Raw genomic sequence first — 18683 nt, 5'->3', positions numbered from 1 at the left:
GAAGCTACACCATCGTCTCTCGAGACGGACGGCTGCCGAACATATACAGTACCACAAAATCCTGCGATATAGCGAAAAATCCGCGATAAATAATTAAATAATTTTTTTTAAATCCTGCGATACAGTGAGACTGCGATAAGCAACAAGTGAACCACGATACAGAGAGGGACTACTGTATTCCCATCAGGAGGGCCCTACTTTCATGACCTATCTAAACCTAATTATCTCTCAAAGGCCCCTTCTCCAATTACTATCACATTGGGGACTAGAGCTTCAACATATGATTGGGGGTGGGGGGCACAATTCAGTCCATAGCACTCCTCAAAGAATAAATACAACTAATCAATAAATATAAAAATTCATTGATTGTTTACTCATTCAGCATATTTTTTAGTACCTATTATGTGCCATACACTTCTCTAAATTTGAAGATGCAACAATAGAAAAAACAGACAAAATTTCTTTTCTCAACAGGTTTACTTTTCAATGATAGGGGACACAATGATCACGTAGACAAATAATGAGAAGGATAACTTAAAGTGCTTTTAAAGATTTTGTTCATTTATTTTTAGAGAGAGGGGAAGGGAGGGAGAAAGTGAGGGAGAGAAGCATCAGTGTGTGGTTGCCTCCCCCATGCCTCCCACTGGGGACCTGGCCCACAACCCAGGCATGTGCTCTGACTGGGAGTCAAACTGGTGACCCTTTGGTTAGCAGGCTGGCATTCAACCAACTGGGCCACACAAACTAGGGCTAACTTCAAATTTTTATAAGTAGCAAGTGAAAAGAGTCTGGGGTTCATTTAAAATAGAAATTTAAGGAAGACCGCATGAGGAGGTGGTATACAATGTTACACTGGAATTGTGACTAGAAGTCAGCTGTGCAAAGATTTAGGGATGAAAGATTATAGGTGGAGGAAAAAGCAAGGATTAAATTTTCAAGGTAAGAAAGAGCTTGGTCCATTTGAGAAACTGAAATAAGGTCTCTGTGGCTGCAGAATCAGCATTGAGCAGTCAGGGAAGTAGGAGAAGAGAGAGACAAAATGTGTGAAGAGCTAACCAGGATTCAATAAACTCAACCAATCTCAAGCAGAACACAAGTCAAATAACACTGTGGTACATCATGGCCAAATTGCTGAAAACTAAGGATAGGGAGAAAGTCTTATATGCAATGAGGAGGAGACAACACATACAGATAAACAATGAGGGGGATATTTTCTTACTTTTCATCAAAAGCAAAATAGATCAAATGTCAGTGGAACATCTCTGAGGTGCTAAGGAATGGAAATTGTCAGTCTGGAGTTTTATAACCAACAAAGATGTCCCTTAATTGTGGGAATGAGGCAAAAATGTTTTCATATTGTCAAGACTGATAGAGGTTATTGCCAGCAGAGAGACACTAGAGAGGATGTTAAAAGATGTTCTTTAGGCTGAGGGAGGAGAGTCTCTGATCTACAGGAAACACTGAAGTACACCAGAAATAATAAATGTGGAAGTATTTTCCTTATTATTTGGTAGAAAGCAAAAATGATTGGCAATATGTTGTAATGTTTGTAACATGTGTAGAAGTAAAATGTACAATGATCATGGCACTCAAGGCTGGAGAGGGTGGATGGAGGTATATTGTTGCCTGACGTATGAGATGACGCCATGTTATTTCAACATAGTGGTTAGGTGGGGATATATTGAATATACTGTGGCCCTACAAAAAGCACCAGAGAAATAAGACAAAAGGAAAAAATTAAAAACAAAACATATAATGACCTTAATAAGCTTTTGACCATGATGCACAATAAGAAAAATAAGAAATATCACATAGCTATCACTACTAGTATACAAGTGTTCGACAACACACTCTCTCTCTCTGTTTCTCTCTCTCTCTTTCTCTCTCACACACACATACATATATATAACAGAAAAAAATTATTCAAAACAATACTTATGATTACTAAGTATAAGTATTTTTATTCTTTTTCATCTTTTAAATAAATCATAACCTGTTGAATCAATCTCACTATCAAATTCTTATAGTAGGTCACAACTTGAAATTACAAAAACACTATTGTGTAGAATCTGCTATGTATCAGATCATTTGCTTTGAAATTTTTTATTTACTTTTGTTAATTAATGTTCACCAAAAGGTTCCATGAAGAAGGTAAGTAATTCTAATTTCAGAAATGAGGCAACAGACTTAGAGGCATTAATATTCTCAAGATTAAGAGGTTAGTAACTGGAAAAGTGGAGATTTCAATGTAGATATAATAAATACAAATGCTATGTCATTAAGCACTGTATCACACTACCTCCACCTGGCCATTAACTTTGGGAACTTGAGTGCCACGGATTGGTGCATGTAACTGTATGCATTTTTCTTAAGATTAAAGACTAGATTTTGTCTGTACCCTGAAAAAAAGCTTAAGAATCACTGTACTACATTGCCCTAATTTATAGTTTGTTTGTTTTTTTTCATACCAGGTGACAAAGACCTGTTCACATTATCTGAACAGACCCTTTAACAAGGTCCAGTTACTTTCCCATGATAAATTTCTAACTTGTAAGACTTCATATCCCATACTTTTGTTTGTATATACTGTTGGTGAGTGGGTGGCAACAGAAATCTACAAAACATGTAAATGAGTAACTATAATCTACTGAGACTATTTTTCAGTTCTATGAGTCTATAAACCTATAATTCTAATCAAGAACCCAGTCACCTGCTATTCTATAACTAAGCCACAAGATAGGTAGTTATCTAAACTGCTCTGAAAGATGTACAAAGACAGGGGTTCCTTTGTTTCTTTCTTAGTCCACTCTGAATTTTTGCAAAGCCCACTGTTAATTAGAGTCTTTTATTTAACTATACTTCTCTTAGTTTATTGTCTATCATACAGATAAAATAATCTAGCTTTCCTCAGGATAATAATTTTTTCATATACTTATAGAATTGAAAATAATCATTCACTATTTAGCTTCTTTCTCTCTAGACTAAATAAATAAAATCCCCTTAAATCTTCCCCAGTTGGCTTAACTTTCTCTGTAATCATTTGGTAGTGCCCCTTAGGAGACTTTCCCTACATGCATTTTCAAGGGTGAAACCCCACATCAATTTCATTACTCTAATAAGGGTCTGAGCAATGCCAAATATGGCTGGATGATCTACCTTTCTTGCCTGCTGTGTTCCTGTTGACAGAGAGTTGAGTATTGCAGTAACATTTTTGAAAGCATTATTGCCTGTTTTCTGGATCATCATAAGCTGAGGTCGAATCTCACTCACATAAACTGCCATAATAAGCCAACTGAACCAACAACCTACATTCTTTGTTTTAAAAATCTGCTCACATGCTTCTAAGGAATTTGAATTCCTTCTTTCCTGACTTGAATTTTCTTCCTCCTGTTTTTTAAAAAAACATTTTTCTTTATGTAACATTATTGTTTTTATTGATTTCAAGAGTTATCTTCATATCAAGAATTTCAACTTTCTGGTGTTTGTCTATATCCTTTTTCTTAGGTTTGCATAAAATCAAATATATTGCCAGTTTTTTTTCTTTGTTCTTATTTTCATTGTATTTATGGAAAGTTCTTTTCCATCCCAAGATCAACCAAGAATTATCCATATTTTTAAAAACATTTTTAAAATTTTACAATTTTTTTTGCAATCAACTTTTAAATCATATAGCATCTTTTCGGTATTTGTCCTAGGGTGAGATATGGTAAAAATTGTACATATGTGTGTAAGAGAGAATTTTCCAACTTGTGTCTTCTCCATTAGCTTGTGGTACTTTTTAATAATATAAAATGCTTTCAAGGTTATCTGTTTATATATTGGAAAATATTAATATACTATATCATATATAAAAGGCTCTTAAGAAATAAACCTATAGAAATATGAACAAAGACCATTCATAACAGGGAAAATAAAATTTCTTATAAACATGTGAAAAACATTCATCTATACTAAATAAGTAAAGCATAAAATTGTATACAACATTTTCTATTGAATCAGCAAAGATTTGTTTCAAATTTATTATAGTATTAGGGTTGTTGAGATTGTTTTACAATGTATTTTTTCAAACACTGCTGCTGAAGCTCTTTTTTCTAATATTTTCAAACCTTCAAAAAAATTAAAAGTATAGTACAATGAATGTCCATATACCCCTTATCTATTATTCATTAATTGTTAACATTTGCCACATGTGCTTTCGCTCTCTCTTTCTCTTACCATATATGCATATGTATATCTATATATTTATTTATACACATATATGTGTGTATATATGATACACATAATTTATTTTTGCTGAATGATTTGAAAGTTAGTTGCACACATCATGACACTTAAAGCTCGAAGATTTTAACCTGCAGGTAGAAGTGTTTTAAACATGAACGAGATAGGTAAAGCGTGAACTTGCTCTCAAGGAGTTTGTTATCATGAGTGGTTTTGAGGCCATGCCTAGAAAATTTTAGACTTTTCTTAGAAAAGAAAAACCACTGAAAGATTTTAGATATAGGTCTAATCTGATTTGCATTTCAGAAAGATGACTCTAAAGACAATTTTAAAATTAAATTGAATGGGGAAAATACTTGTTATGGAAAACAGTTGGCAAGCTGTTTCAGTAGTCTAGGTAGTCAAAATGAGAACAGAAAGAAGTGGAGAGATTCAAGAGAAATTAACAAGAAAGAAGTAATGAGAGTTGGCTGGACATTTCAGTTAAGTGAAAAAATGGACCGAAAAATCCCTTCCATGTTTGAAGACTCAAGCTTACTGGTTGATGGTGGTGCCATCCATGGCCCGAGAGCTAGGAACACAGTCTGATGAGGATAGAGACATTCCTGAGTTCAGTTTGGTACATGTCAGACGCTCAATAGAATGGGGCTTGCTCTGGAGATATTGTAAAAGTTATGGAACTAGATTAAAATATGAATTTAGAAGACATCAGTGTATAGTCTGGAGTTAATGCCATGGGAATAAATGAGGTAATCTAAGAAGTGTGAAAGGTAAAAAATAAAATAAAATAAAATAAAATAAATTGAGACTGGATTTCTAGAAAACAGCTTAAAAGTAAACAATAAAACAAAAAGAATAAAAAATTTAGAAAACAATTTATAATCTAGGGAAGAAAGGTCTTCCTTAAAAGCAAAATAGGATGCTCATAAATCATAAAGGAAATAATAAATATACTTAACTACATGTATCCTAAGGTCTTCCATGACAAACGATTATTAAACAAGGTTAAAAGGTAAATAATTAAAGGATAGCAGAATATGCCACCTCAAAATATGCCTCCTTGGCATTACATTATTTTGACCTAAAGGCAATTGAAAACCAGCAGATAGATACAAGAATGTTCTCTGCCCTTCCCCTATCTGCATAAAAGCAGGACACAAATTTGTTAAAGGCATCCCCTCTCTTTTCTCCCAGGAAGGACAGAAGTTGATCACTTGAAACAACTCTGGAAACTTTTCAGCCCAGAGACAGCACTGGGGAAATGTATATAATAAACTTTACTAACTAGCTTTAACATCCCAGTAATTTCCCCCATACATTTACCTTCCCACAATTTGCCACCTAGAAACTCAGTCCTTTTTCTTTGCCTGTCACTTCTGTAAAAGGTATTGTTCTTTGCTAAGACGCTATGTAATGCCAAATTCTAACCACCCCTTTGAGTTATTCATTGAGTACTTCCATGCATACCTACAATGCACATGTTTACTGCATGTTTGTTTTTCTCTTGTTAACCTGTCTTTTGTCAGTTTGATTTGCAAGATCTCATTCAAATAAATGTAAGATGGATAAAAGGAAAATAGTTCTTTCAACCCTATTCCATAGACTGTATAATCATATGATAAAAAGCTCCTACAAATTAATAAGCAAAAGGCTAACATCCCAATGGAAAAAAATGGGAAAATATTATACCATGTTACTAAAAAAAAAAAAAGAAATTCAAAGAACAATAAACTAATGAAAATACACAAAACTTAACTATATTTGGGGACATGTCAGTTAAAATAATTTGAGATTCCATTTTTCACCCATCTAGTTGGCAAAAATTAAGATATGTTCAATTTTTGTGAAGAGGTAAGAAAATGGAGATGCCCATTCAGTACGTGGCTAATGGGTTCATAAATTGCCATCTCATTTGGGAAATATTGAAACACCTCTTAAAATGTAAAACACATGGTAAAGCAATGTCAATATTATATTTGAGAGAAACAAAAGCACCAAAATTTTCTGTGTGCACGTGGTTATAATTATATATTGAAAATATTTATATGTACATGCAAATATAAAGTATTGATTTAATATTTTTAAATAATTGCAAAATAAGTTGATTGTCAAAAGATGGGAAATGGCTAAATTAACTATGAGCCACTTATTCTCCAGAATATTATACTACTATAAATATAATTGGTGGGATCTATATTAATTGACCAAAAGAGATGTCCAGATAAATTAATAAGTGAATAAAAGCAAGTTTCAAATTTACATGTATAGGTAATTCCATCAACACATACACAGCCTCTCCATATGTGAAGAAATGCATTTAGGTTTATTTCAATAAGCATGAAAAACCTTTGTTTTTCAGAGAATTAAAAATGGGTTGGATGAAATAAAAGATTATTAACTTTTTCTTTATAAATCTTTGGATGGTTTCAAACATGACTTATATCATTAATTTTTTAAATTAAATTTAAAAATACAAGAGTAAAGCACAAAATGGTAACTCAAGAACTGTCAAGAAATTAATATCAGTGATTCAGTTTTTTATAGTTTACATTAAAATATAAGTATAATATGTTAAAATATTGTTCAAATTAAAATATCATATCTAACTACTCAACAAACAATATTGCTTTCATATCAGTGGTCCTACTTTGCTCCTAAGGAGTTTTGCAGGATTCAGACACACCGGAGCATGCATAGAGTCAGATCCACTGAGAGGTCCATTTGAATGAGGAACTGTGAAGTCTCCTAAGAAAATGTAACTTTGGCAAGTTAGAGTTGGCCACATATATACTTTCGGTCAGACAGTGTTGGGAGGGGTGCAATGGTTTGGAGCATGGCATAAGGACACAAAATAAACATACCATCCATACCACTTAATGTTTTCTAACCCAGCAGAGAAGAGAAGGTTGTACATTTTGGGGACCAGTGTAGGAGACTTGACAGTCAGGTGAGAGCTGACATGGTGAGATTTCAGGCCTTCAGTAGGAAGCACAGGTAGTGTCAGTAGCATTTAGGGGACACTGGAAGCTTTCTCAGGGTCTGCAGGGTCTGCATTACAGCAGCAGAATTTGGAGCAGCAGGAAGCTGGGCTTCAATAAAGGGCATGGAAGTGGCAGGGTGGTCCCTGGACATCCTGTTTTATTAACCTAACAAAATCTCTCTCTACATTTCTTTGGTCTTAATTATTATTTTAAATGGATCAATAATATTTTAGGGGGAAGATGGCGGCGGAGTAGGGACAGTGTTCTCAGCTTGCTCCTGTTAGAGAGAGACTCCAGGAATGAATGCGGAGAGGAGTGACTGAGTGAGTGTGGATCTCCGATAGCGTGAACAGGGAGGAGAGCGTGGGAGCAGCGTGGAGAGGGGTGGAGGGGTTTACCACACACTGCAGGCTGAGTCATTCCGGGACCCGGTGCATCTGCAATACCACGCCTGAGGGCTCACTAGCCGAGAGATGCTTGGAGGCTCCCCCTGCTAGGGGCACACCGATAAGTGAATTTTTATAGGGAGTTAGGGAGAGGATTTGGCTGAAAAAGTCAGAGGAGGGAGAGAACAGTGAACGACCAGGACTGGGAGAAACTGTGTGATCTGAGTCTAGAGGGAAACCTCCTCAGCTGCAGCCTCCGACAGAAAGCTCGGCACTCCAGGTGCGCACAGCACTTGCGCTAGGGCCCTACAGAACAAAGGGACAGTTTTGGGGCAAGGAGACGGGCCGCATAGAAAAGCTGCTGCAGAACTCCGGACCGGGGGAGAGCTCCTGAGCAATCACGCTAGAATCCCACAGAACACAAGGCGGGTTTGGGGCTAGGAGAGAAGTAGGACGCGCAGGGTGTGTAAGTAGGGAAGAGAGCTGAGGCGGAGGTTCTGGAGTGGAGACGGTTTTAGGGAGGGGAGAGGGGCCCGAAGGGGAAGGCTGCTGCAGAGCTCCAGACTGGGGGAGAACTCCCGGGTAGGAGAGCGCTGAGCTGACCAACCACACTGGAATCCTGCAGAACAAAGGGACGGTGCTGGGGCGGAGAGAGAGATAGAGTGTGCAGGCTGATAGACAGGGAAGCCAGGGGAAGCCAGTGGAAGCTGTAGCTCGGAATAGAGACAGTTTTGGGGCAAGGAGAAAAGCCCACGTGGGAAAGCCGCTGCAGAGCCCCAGACTAGGGGAGAGGCCCTGGGCAGGAAAGGGCCACTGGGCCCAGGGCTTTGACCAACTGTGCCAGAGTCCTGCAGAACAGAGGGACGATCTTGAGACAGGGAGAGAGGTGGGGTGCGCAAGCATATAGACAGGGAAGAGAGAAGAAGCTGTCGCCTGGGAATAGAGACATGACTGGAGGCAGGGCGGGGGTTGCTGGCAGGCACAGGCTGGACCAACAGGGGGAAGGAGTAGCTGGACAAGCCTGAGGAGGGCTGAGGGCGCCTCAGGAGGGGACAACTGAACGCAGCTCACAGCAGAGCGGTGGTAGGCCCACGAATAAAAAACTAGCAACCCCAGAATCAAGCAGAACCCTCCCACAGCCAGCCAACCAACCAGGAAAGATTTGGAACTGATGGAATTTTGAATAGGAGCAGACTCAGGAAGGAAGGAAAAACAAAAAAAAGAAACAAACCAAAAATACCCAGAGACTGTGTCTAAAAGTTGAATTGAGTTAAAATCCTCTCATTCTTTGTTTCTCACTCTCTCTCTAACTGCCCCTCCCATCCTTTCTTATTCTCTCTCCTTTTCTCCCCTCCTCTTTCCTCCCTTCTCTCCCCTTAGCATGTCTCCCCTGCATCCTATTCTCAGTTAATTTTTTAATTTTAAGTTCTCTCCCTTTCTCTCTTTCTCTGCGCTAAGCACCTTCAATTTTATTAAATTTCTTTCTTTATTTTGTCCCCCTTCAGTCTACATTCATTTTTCTTTCATCCCTTGCCCTTATTTTCCTTCTCTCCCTATAAATATTCTCTCTCTTTCTTTCTCTCTCCCTATTCCACTTTATATTCTAATCTTTTAATATTCAAATTATAATTCTAATCTATCCCCCTCTCCCTTCACCCTCCCATTCTTACCCATTCTCTCTTTCCACCCCATCCTCTCACTTCTTTCTCTTCCTCTTGTATTTCTCTCCTTCATCCTATCTTTTGTCAACTCTTAAATTTCAATCTTTCCCTCCCTAATATCTCCTCTTCCTCCTGATTTCCTTCCCTCCTCTGTGTTCTTTCCTTCCCCATCCTCTTGCTTTCCCATCTCTTATTCCTCTCTCTATATATTCTCTCTTTCCCTCTATCTTGCAACTTTATATCATGTTTTAATCTCCTAATCTTTTTCTATAATATATAATTTTTAAAAATTTTAATCCAGTTCCCCCTCTTCTTCCTCCCCTTCTTCTTTCGTTCTCTCTCCTACCCTTCTCTTCTCTACTTTCTCTCTCCCTTCCTGTCTTGCTTTTTTCTACTCTGTATTTTTATTCCTGAAAAATTCTTTCTCAATCTGTTTCCTACCTTCTAACCTCCTCAGCCCTCTCTTTCAATTTCTGGCTGTCTGTCTGCATGGATGTCTGTTGTGTCTATCTTCCCTCCCACGTTAATCATATAGCATATACCGATTATATAATCCTAATACTATACACTTCCACTTTCTCACTCCACACTATAACCCAATCTTCCTTTTCAAACATACAGTGTAAATGTTAATTGCTGTCTTACATAACCTTGATCCCAATTGCTAACATTATTACCCTATCAACTTCCAGCTCAAAAATTACCCTTCCTTCATTTAAAACAACTCCTATCTGTTTCTCCTACGAAATAAGAGTCCCAATATCTCCACAAGTATATAAATACGGGCTCATTTGCAGCCTATAGTGAGATTGTAGTTGGGGGAGATATTGGAGGGTGTGGGTTTCTTGCCTGGGTTGTGTGATTATGTTTTAGCAGCACCTACACAAAAGATCTCAAGACAAGGTGGGCAGAGTGACTCTCAATCAACTAACAAGAGAAAAAGATCCACCAAAGAGTAGCTGAAATACAACCAGACAGATTAAAGAAATAACATCAAGGACAACACAGACGGAGATCCAAGAGGGCAGAGAAGTAAGTGGAAGCTACACTAACCTCCTCCCAGGACCAACCAGTGCTGACTCAGCCCCAATACAGCACACAGATCATTGCCTTCCAAGTGGCATCAGACTAAGGGGAAATAAAAGCCCTGCCTACAGAAATTAAGCTGCCACACCCACGGTCCTTAAGCCTGGTGGCTAATCACAGATTGAGTAGATTAAGAACTAAAAAAGACAGAGAAAGGCAGTAGATCCCTGGAAGTCTCCAATAGGCTGCCTAGGGCCAGTCTGATACATGATCTGACGCTACCAGAGGCAGATCCAGGAAGAGAAGATCATTCTAAGAAGCACCAACAAACAACAGGAATCACAAAAATGAGGAGACAGAGAAACAACCCCCTATCTAAAGGAAAGATAGAATCCCCAGAGAGAGTGCTAAATGAAATAGAGGTGAGCAAAATATCAGATACAGAATTCAAAACATGGATTATGGAGAAGCTCAATGAGCTCAGCGGAAACTACAAAGAACTCCAGGGAAACTACAAGGAACTCCAGAAAAACTAGAAGGAACTTACTGAGAATTACACAAGCATGAAAAAGGACATAGAAGCTATCAATATGAGTCAGGAGGAAATGAAGAATACTATCTCTGAATTGAAGAACACAGTAGAAGAAATTAAAAGCAGGCTTGAGGAAGCAGAAGATCGGATCAGCGAGCTGGAGGACAACCTACACAAAAACTCCCAGACAATGCAACAAAATGAAAAAAGACTGAACAAGACTGAAGAGGTTCTAAGACAGCTGCAGGACAACATGAAACATAATAATATCCATATTATAGGAATTCCAGAAGGAGAAGGAGAAGAGCAAAGGATAGAAAACCTCTTTGAAAAATTAATGACAGAAAACTTCCCTCACATGAGGAGAGAAAGAGTCACACAAGTCCAGGAAGCACAGTGGGTCCCAATGAAGATGAACCCCAACAGGCCCACCTCAAGACACATCATAATTAAAATGTCAGCATTCAAAGACAAAGAGAGAATCCTAAAAGCAGCAAGAGAGAAACAACTAATAACATACAAGGGAGCTCCAATAAGGCTATCATCAGATTTCTCAGCAGAAACACTACAAGCCAGAAGGGAATGGCAAAAAATATTCCAAGCAATGAAAAACAAAGGCCTACAACCTAGAATACTATACCCAGCAAAGCTCTCATTCAAAATGGAAGGTGAAATAAGGAGCTTCCAAGACAAAAGAAGGCTAAAAGAAAACATCTCCACCAAACCAGCAATGCAAGAGATGCTAAAGGGTCTGCTTTAAGAAAATAAAGGAACAGAGAGAGACAGAGAAGAACACGAGTACAAAGGGGAAAAATGAAAATGAATAAGTACTCATCGGTAATAACCTTAAATGTAAATGGGTTAAACGCTCCAATTAAAAGACATAGGGTAGCTGAATGGATTAGAAAGAATGACCCACATATATGCTGTCTACAAAAGACCCACCTTAGAACAAAATATCTACACAGACTGAAAGTGAAGGGATGGAATAAAGTATTTCAAGCAAATGGACATGAAAAAAAAGCCGGGGTAGCAATACTTATATCAGACAAAACAGATTTCACAACAAAGTCCATAAAAAGAGACAAAGAAAGGCATTTCATAATACTTAAGGGAAAAATCCATCAAGAAGATATAACCCTTATAAATATATATGCACCCAACTTAGGAGCACCCAAATAAGGTAGGAAAATTTTGAAAGACTCCAAAAAAGATATAGACAGCAACACACTCATAGTAAGGGACTTTAACACCCCATTGTCAACAATGGACAGATCTTCGAAGCAAAGAAACACCAAAGATATAAAGACACTGGACAACACTCTAGATCAAATGGACTTAGTCGATATATATAGAAGTTTTCACCCCAAAGAAGCAAAATATACATACTTCTCAAGTGCATATGGAACATTTTTAAAGATAGACCACACGGTAGGACACAAAACAAGCCTTAACAAATTCAAGAAAATTGAAATTATATCAAGCATCTTCTCAGATCACAATGGCTTAAAATTGGAAATCAACCTCAAGGAAAAAACTCAAAAACATTCAAACTCATGGAAAATGAATAACATGCTATTAAATAATGAATGGGTTAACAATGATATCAAGGAAGAAATCAAAAAGTTTCTGGAAACTAATGATAATGAACACACAACAACCCAAAACCTATGGGATACAGCGAAAGCAGTCCTAAGAGGAAAGTTCATAGCAATACAGGCCTACCTAAAAGAGCTAGAAGAATCTCTAATAAAAAATTTAACCCTACAGCTACAAGAACTAGAGGAAGAACATGCAGAGCTCAGATCAAGTAGAAGGAAGGAAATCATCAAGATCAGAGCACAGTTAAATGACATAGAGTCTAAACTAACAATTCAAAAGATCAACAAAACTAGAAGCTGGTTCTTTGAAAAGATAAACAAAATTGACAAGCCTTTAACCAGGCTCATCAAGAAAAAAAGAGAGAGGACCCAAATAAATAAAATCAGAAATGAAAGAGGCGAAATCACCACTGATACAACAGAAATACAAAGGATTATAAGAAATTATTATGAGCAACTGTATGGCAAGAAATTTGACAACCTAGAGGAAATGGACAAATTCCTGGAAACCTATAGTCTTCCCAAACTGAATCAAGAAGAAGCAGAAAGTCTGAATAGACCAATAACAGCTGGTGAAATTGAAGCAGTAATCAAAAAAATCTCGGTACACGAAAGCCCTGGACCGGATGACTTCACAAGTGAATTCTACAAAACATTTAAGAAAGAACTAGCTCCTATCCTCCTCAGACTATTCCAAAAGATACAAGAAGAGGGAAGACTCCCAAACTCGTTCTATGAAGCCAGTATTACCCTAATTCCAAAACCAGGTCAAGACACAACAAAGAAAGAAAACTACAGGCCAATATCGCTGATGAACATAGATGTTAAAATCCTCAACAAAATATTGGCAAACCGGATCCAGCAACATATTAGAAAGATCATACACCACGATCAAGTAGGATTCATCCCAGGGATGCAAGGATGGTATAATATTCACAAATCAATAAATGTAATACACCACATAAACAAAATGAAAGACAAAAATCACATGATCATATCAATAGATGCAGAAAAAACATTTGATAAAGTACAACACCCATTTATGATAAAAACTCTCATCAAAATGGGAGTAGAGGGAGCATACCTCAACATAATAAAGGCCATATATGAGAAATCTGAAGCCAACATCATACTCAATGGGCAAAAACTGAGAGCATTCCCCCTGAGATCAGGAACAGGACAAGGATGTCTGCTCTCTCCACTCCTATTCAACATAGTCTTGGAAGTTCTAGCCACAGCAATCAGACAAGAAAGAGAAATAAAAGGCATCCAAATTGGAAAAGAGGAAGTAAAACTGTCATTATTTGCAGATGACATGAGAGTGTACATAGAAAACCCTATAGACTCCACAAAAAAACTACTCGACCTAATAAGTTAATTCGGCAAAATAGCAGGATACAAAGTCAATATTAAGAAATCGAAGGCATTTTTATACACCAACAATAAAAACTCAGAGATAGAAACTGAAAGAAAAATTCAATTTACCATAGCAACAAGAAAAGTAATATACCTAGGAATAAACTTAACCAAGGAGGTAAAAGACCTGTACTCAGAAAACTACATAACGTTGAAGAAAGAAATTAAAGAAGATACAAATAAATGGAAGCATATACCATGCTCATGGATGGGAAGAATCAACAGCATTAAAATGTCCATACTACCCAAAGCAATTTATAGATCCAATGCAATTCCTATTAAAAGACCAGCAACATATTTCATAGACTTAGAACAAATACTTCAAAAATTTATATGGAACCAAAAAAGAGCCCGAATAGCCACAGCAATTTTGAGGAAGAACACAGTAGGAGAAATCACAATACCTGATATCAAACCATACTACAAGGCCACGGTAATCAAAACAGTCTGGTACTGGCATAAAAAACAGACATATAGATCAATGGAACAGAATAGAGAGCCCAGAAATAAACTCAGGTTCATATGGTCAACTAATATTTGACAAAGGGGGAAAGAACATCAAATGGAGTGAAAAGAACCTCTTCAACAAATGGTGTTGGGAGAACTGGACAGGGACATGTAAAAAAAAAGGAAACTAGACCACCAACTTACACCATACACCAGAATAAACTCAAAATGGATCAAAGACTTAAATGTAAGCCATGATACCATAAAAATCCTAGAGGAAAAAATAGGCAGGAAAATTTCAGATATCCCTCGTAGCAACATTTTCACTGATATATCTCCTAAGGCAAGGGAAATAAAGGAAAGAATAAACAAATGGGACTACATCAAACTAAAAAGTTTCTGCTCAACAAAAGAAAACATCAGCAAGATGAAAAGGAAACCAACCATATGGGAAAATATATTCGCCAATGACATCTCAGACAAGGGATTGATCTCCAAAGTATATAAAGAACTCATACGACTCAACACCAAGAAGACAGACAACCCAATTAAAAAATGGGCAAAGGACCTGAACAAACACTTCTCCAAAGAAGACATACAGAGGGCCCATAGACATATGAAAGAATGGTCAACATCACTAGCCATCAGATAGATGCCAATAAAAACCACAATGAGATACCACCTCACACCAGTCAGAATGGCCATCATCAACAAATCAACAAACAACTTGTGCTGGAGAGGATGCGGAGAAATGGGAACCCTGGTGCATTGCTGGTGGGAATGAAGACTGGTGCAGCCACTATGGAAAACAGTTTGAAATTTCCTCAAAAAACTAAAAATGGAACTGCCTCTTGAACCAGCAATTCCATTGCTAGGATTATATCTGAAAAATCCTGAAACACCAATTCAAAAGAACCTATGCACTTCAATGTTCATAGCAGCACTATTTACAATAGCCAAGTGCTGGAAAAAACCTAAGCGCCCATCTGTATATGAGTAGGTCAAAAAACTGTGGTACATTTACACAATGGAGTTCTATGTAGCAGAAAGAAAGAAGGAACTTCTACCATTTGCAACAACATGGATGGAACTAGAGAGAATTATGCTTAGCAAAATAAGCCAGGCAACGAAAGAAAAAATACCTTATGCTGTCACCTATTACAGGAAACTAATGAACAACACAAACAAATGAGCAAAATTGAACCAGAGCTATGTAAACAAGAAGTAGAGTAACAATAACAAGGGGGGAGGTGGGAGGAAGAGAAGGGGGTAAGAAGGGGAAGGGTCAAGTCAAAAAACACGTATAAATGACCCACAGACATGGGCAACTGAGTGGGGGCTAAATGTGGGGGAAGGGAGAGGCAGGGTGCAGGGAAGCAAGAGGGGTAAAAAAGTGAGACAACTGTAATGGAAAAAGAAACAAATTTTTTTTTTTAGTGGGGGAAAAATGAAAATATGAAGAATGGAAATGCCAGTTCAGTGAATATTATGACAAAGATTTTCCTTCACGTTGTATATTTTTCTCCCTATCTGATCCCTCCAGAGTTTGGCATTCTAAACAAGTAAGTAATGACATGAGTTTCTTTGCATAGAACTAATAAGACCAGTTGTTTAAATAGAGGTTCCTTTTTTTTTTCTTTTCTTTTCTTTTTTTTTTTTTTTTTTTTTTTGGCCAAATCTTTGACTGGAATGTCAAGCCTAAAGGAGACATACTTGGGCTCAGGTTGTTACCAAAAAGCCCTGAGGAACTGGGAATGACTTTCAAAGGTAATAAAAGCCCACAAGATAAAAGGCCTGGTACCGTGGTTGGTTGTGCGGCCCACAGCAATCTTTCCAGGGAAGGAATGAAGGTTGTTTTCCTGAAAGATAGCTAGAAGGGACCTTAAGGCACAATGAAAAACCAGAAAGACTTGGAAAGGACAGGTGTGTACAGGCAAGGCTGAATGCCAGGTATGTGGCTCAGCTTCTGTGCCCTGAAGAACAGACTGAGGGTCACCCTAAATGTTCCTTGGGTAAGTTACAGCAAAACAGAACTAAAGATCATAAGTGATCATTTGCTGCTCTTGTTGTGTTTATGCAAATGAACAGGATAAATTAAAAATGAACTTAATGCAGTCCCTTTAATGACAAGGAGGGTAATCCTAGGGAGAAAAATTATTATTCAAGGAAAATCACAATGATCAGTAGTAGAATATAAAGTAGGGCAACTAACTGTCTTAAAAGTTTCTTCTCATTTAAAAAATGGTTTCACTTGAAAATTAAACCATGTCTGTGATATCATCAAAGATATTCAAGTTGCAGGCAAGTAGAATGTCAAGTGCCTTGCAACTGGATGTCTTCCCAATAAGACAGTCTTACAGATTTAGAGACTTGTTTGTGGGTTATGTTACATAAATTAACTTGTGTTTTCTGTTTTCAAAGGGCATAAGCCTATGACCGCATTACCTGAGTGATTGTCTGTACACATAAGCCTCACTTAATCCTCTCTGCAGCGCTGCCTCCTGAGACTCAATGGTTTGGCTGAACTAAGTGGCTGGGGTGGTGAAGAATGGGGTGGTCTGTGGGCTTCACTTTAAAACTGGTTTCTCTTTTCTATTCCAATGGCTTGGACAGAAAGGGCCCAGAGATCTGAGAGGGGGGAAACCTAAACTATTACCCTCAGCCCAAACTAAGTATAATGGGCAAAAGGGTTTTGGACAGGTGAGATGTGCCTGGCACACCTTCCTCCAAAGAAGCCCTGTTTTTCTTTCTGTTTTTTTTTTTTCTTTCTTTCTCCTAATGTGGAACTTTGAAAAATTAATCCCTGCCTTTTGTCATCTAGTAGTTATGGATTGAATGATGTCTTTTAACCCTTTTCGCCAAATCTGTTCCCCCAGAACACAACAAGGAAGCCAGCCTGTTAAACCAAGCACGCCGTTGTCTGGAGACAACCAACTGACCTGGAGTCTGCACGATCCTTCCCCATGTGGGAGGGCCACCCTCCCCTCCACACCCCCACTATTATTAGGGTTTTCTGGACCCAAAGGTAGGTAGGATGATGACCATGTCCAGCTTGAAGCAGCTAGAGGAGCTTGAGACCCTCGCCCATTGTCCGTTACAAGATTACAAAGGGTCTTAATATCTGAGATGGAGGGATAGTTATTTTTTACGAACCATGGGTATGGACTTTGGTGGTGGGAATTTCTGGGGGAGGGAGATGCTGGGTGGAGGGGAGTAAAGGGGAGAAAATTGGAACTATTGTAACAATAAAATAAAATACATTTAAAAAATAATAATATTTTAGTGATATGATATATGTAGTTTATTAACCTCCTTTTTGTTTTTGACTCTGTGCTAGTGGTATAGAAGTTCACACATACAGCTTTGTTTTGATGTTCAATTATTTTCTTAGACTAAATTCCCAAAAGTGCGCTGATGGGTTCAAAAGATTCGAACAGTTGCATTTGTAAAGTGAAATGCCACCTTCTTATTTTTTGTTTTCCAAAATGTTGAACCAACTTAGCATACCATCAGCAATGTTTAAGTTATCAAGCTTTTGTCACACACAGGACAGCTAGGTGTCATCTTTTACATTTAAGAAATATTTATTGAGTTTCTACTATGACTGACCACACGCCTGGGTACAGGAGAACAGTGAACAAACCTCCACACCCTCTGCCTGCTTAGAATTAGTGGGAAGAGGCTGATTTACTAAACATAAATCATTTCCCATGTTGCTTCGGCTTTAATGTTCTGGGTTACTTGTGAAGGTGATCACCATTCTGTGTTTCTTTGCTGATTGTCATTGCAGTTGCGTGAACTGCTTTTTCATGTTTTCTTAATGTGGAGTTTTATGAGGTCCCTCACAACTTCTATTTTCCTCCAAGTTCCTACATGAACTATGATTCCTGGGATGACTGTCATTAGAAATCACTGCCCTGTCACCAACACATAAAGAAGTTATTGACAACCATGGAATTCCATGTCTTCTGCTTGCAGACCTTCTGTTTTCCGACCTTCTGTTTTCCAACAGGTCTTCTTTGCCTGTAGAAGCAATTTCTCTCCTTGTCACTGAGGTTGATTTTCTAGGATAGCTCCCTGAATTCTTGCCACATCCAGAGCTGTATCCCCCTTCCTTCCTTTTCCTTCCTTTTCTCCTTATGTAGAAAAGGACCCTCCTAGAAAGACCAAACTCCTGGGTGACTACATCCTGCCCTACCTTAGGATTATTTCAATTCTCCAGTTCCAGAACCTCACCACACCCAAGCAAGCATCAGGTCAGCCCCCCTCTCCCTGTGCACAAGCAGCATGCAATGGAAAGACCCCATGTGGTCCCCAAGACATGGGGCTTGGAAGCAAGTCTTGCTGTGCTCCCACAGCCCCTCACATGGAAAGAGGCTGGTCCATTGATTTCACTTCTCCTTTGAGAGTTT

This window comes from Furipterus horrens, unplaced genomic scaffold, assembly GCF_987537825.1.
Source record: "Furipterus horrens unplaced genomic scaffold, mFurHor1.1.pri manual_scaffold_4, whole genome shotgun sequence".
NCBI classification, from domain to species: domain Eukaryota; kingdom Metazoa; phylum Chordata; class Mammalia; order Chiroptera; family Furipteridae; genus Furipterus; species Furipterus horrens.
This window is presented reverse-complemented; position numbering follows the sequence as displayed.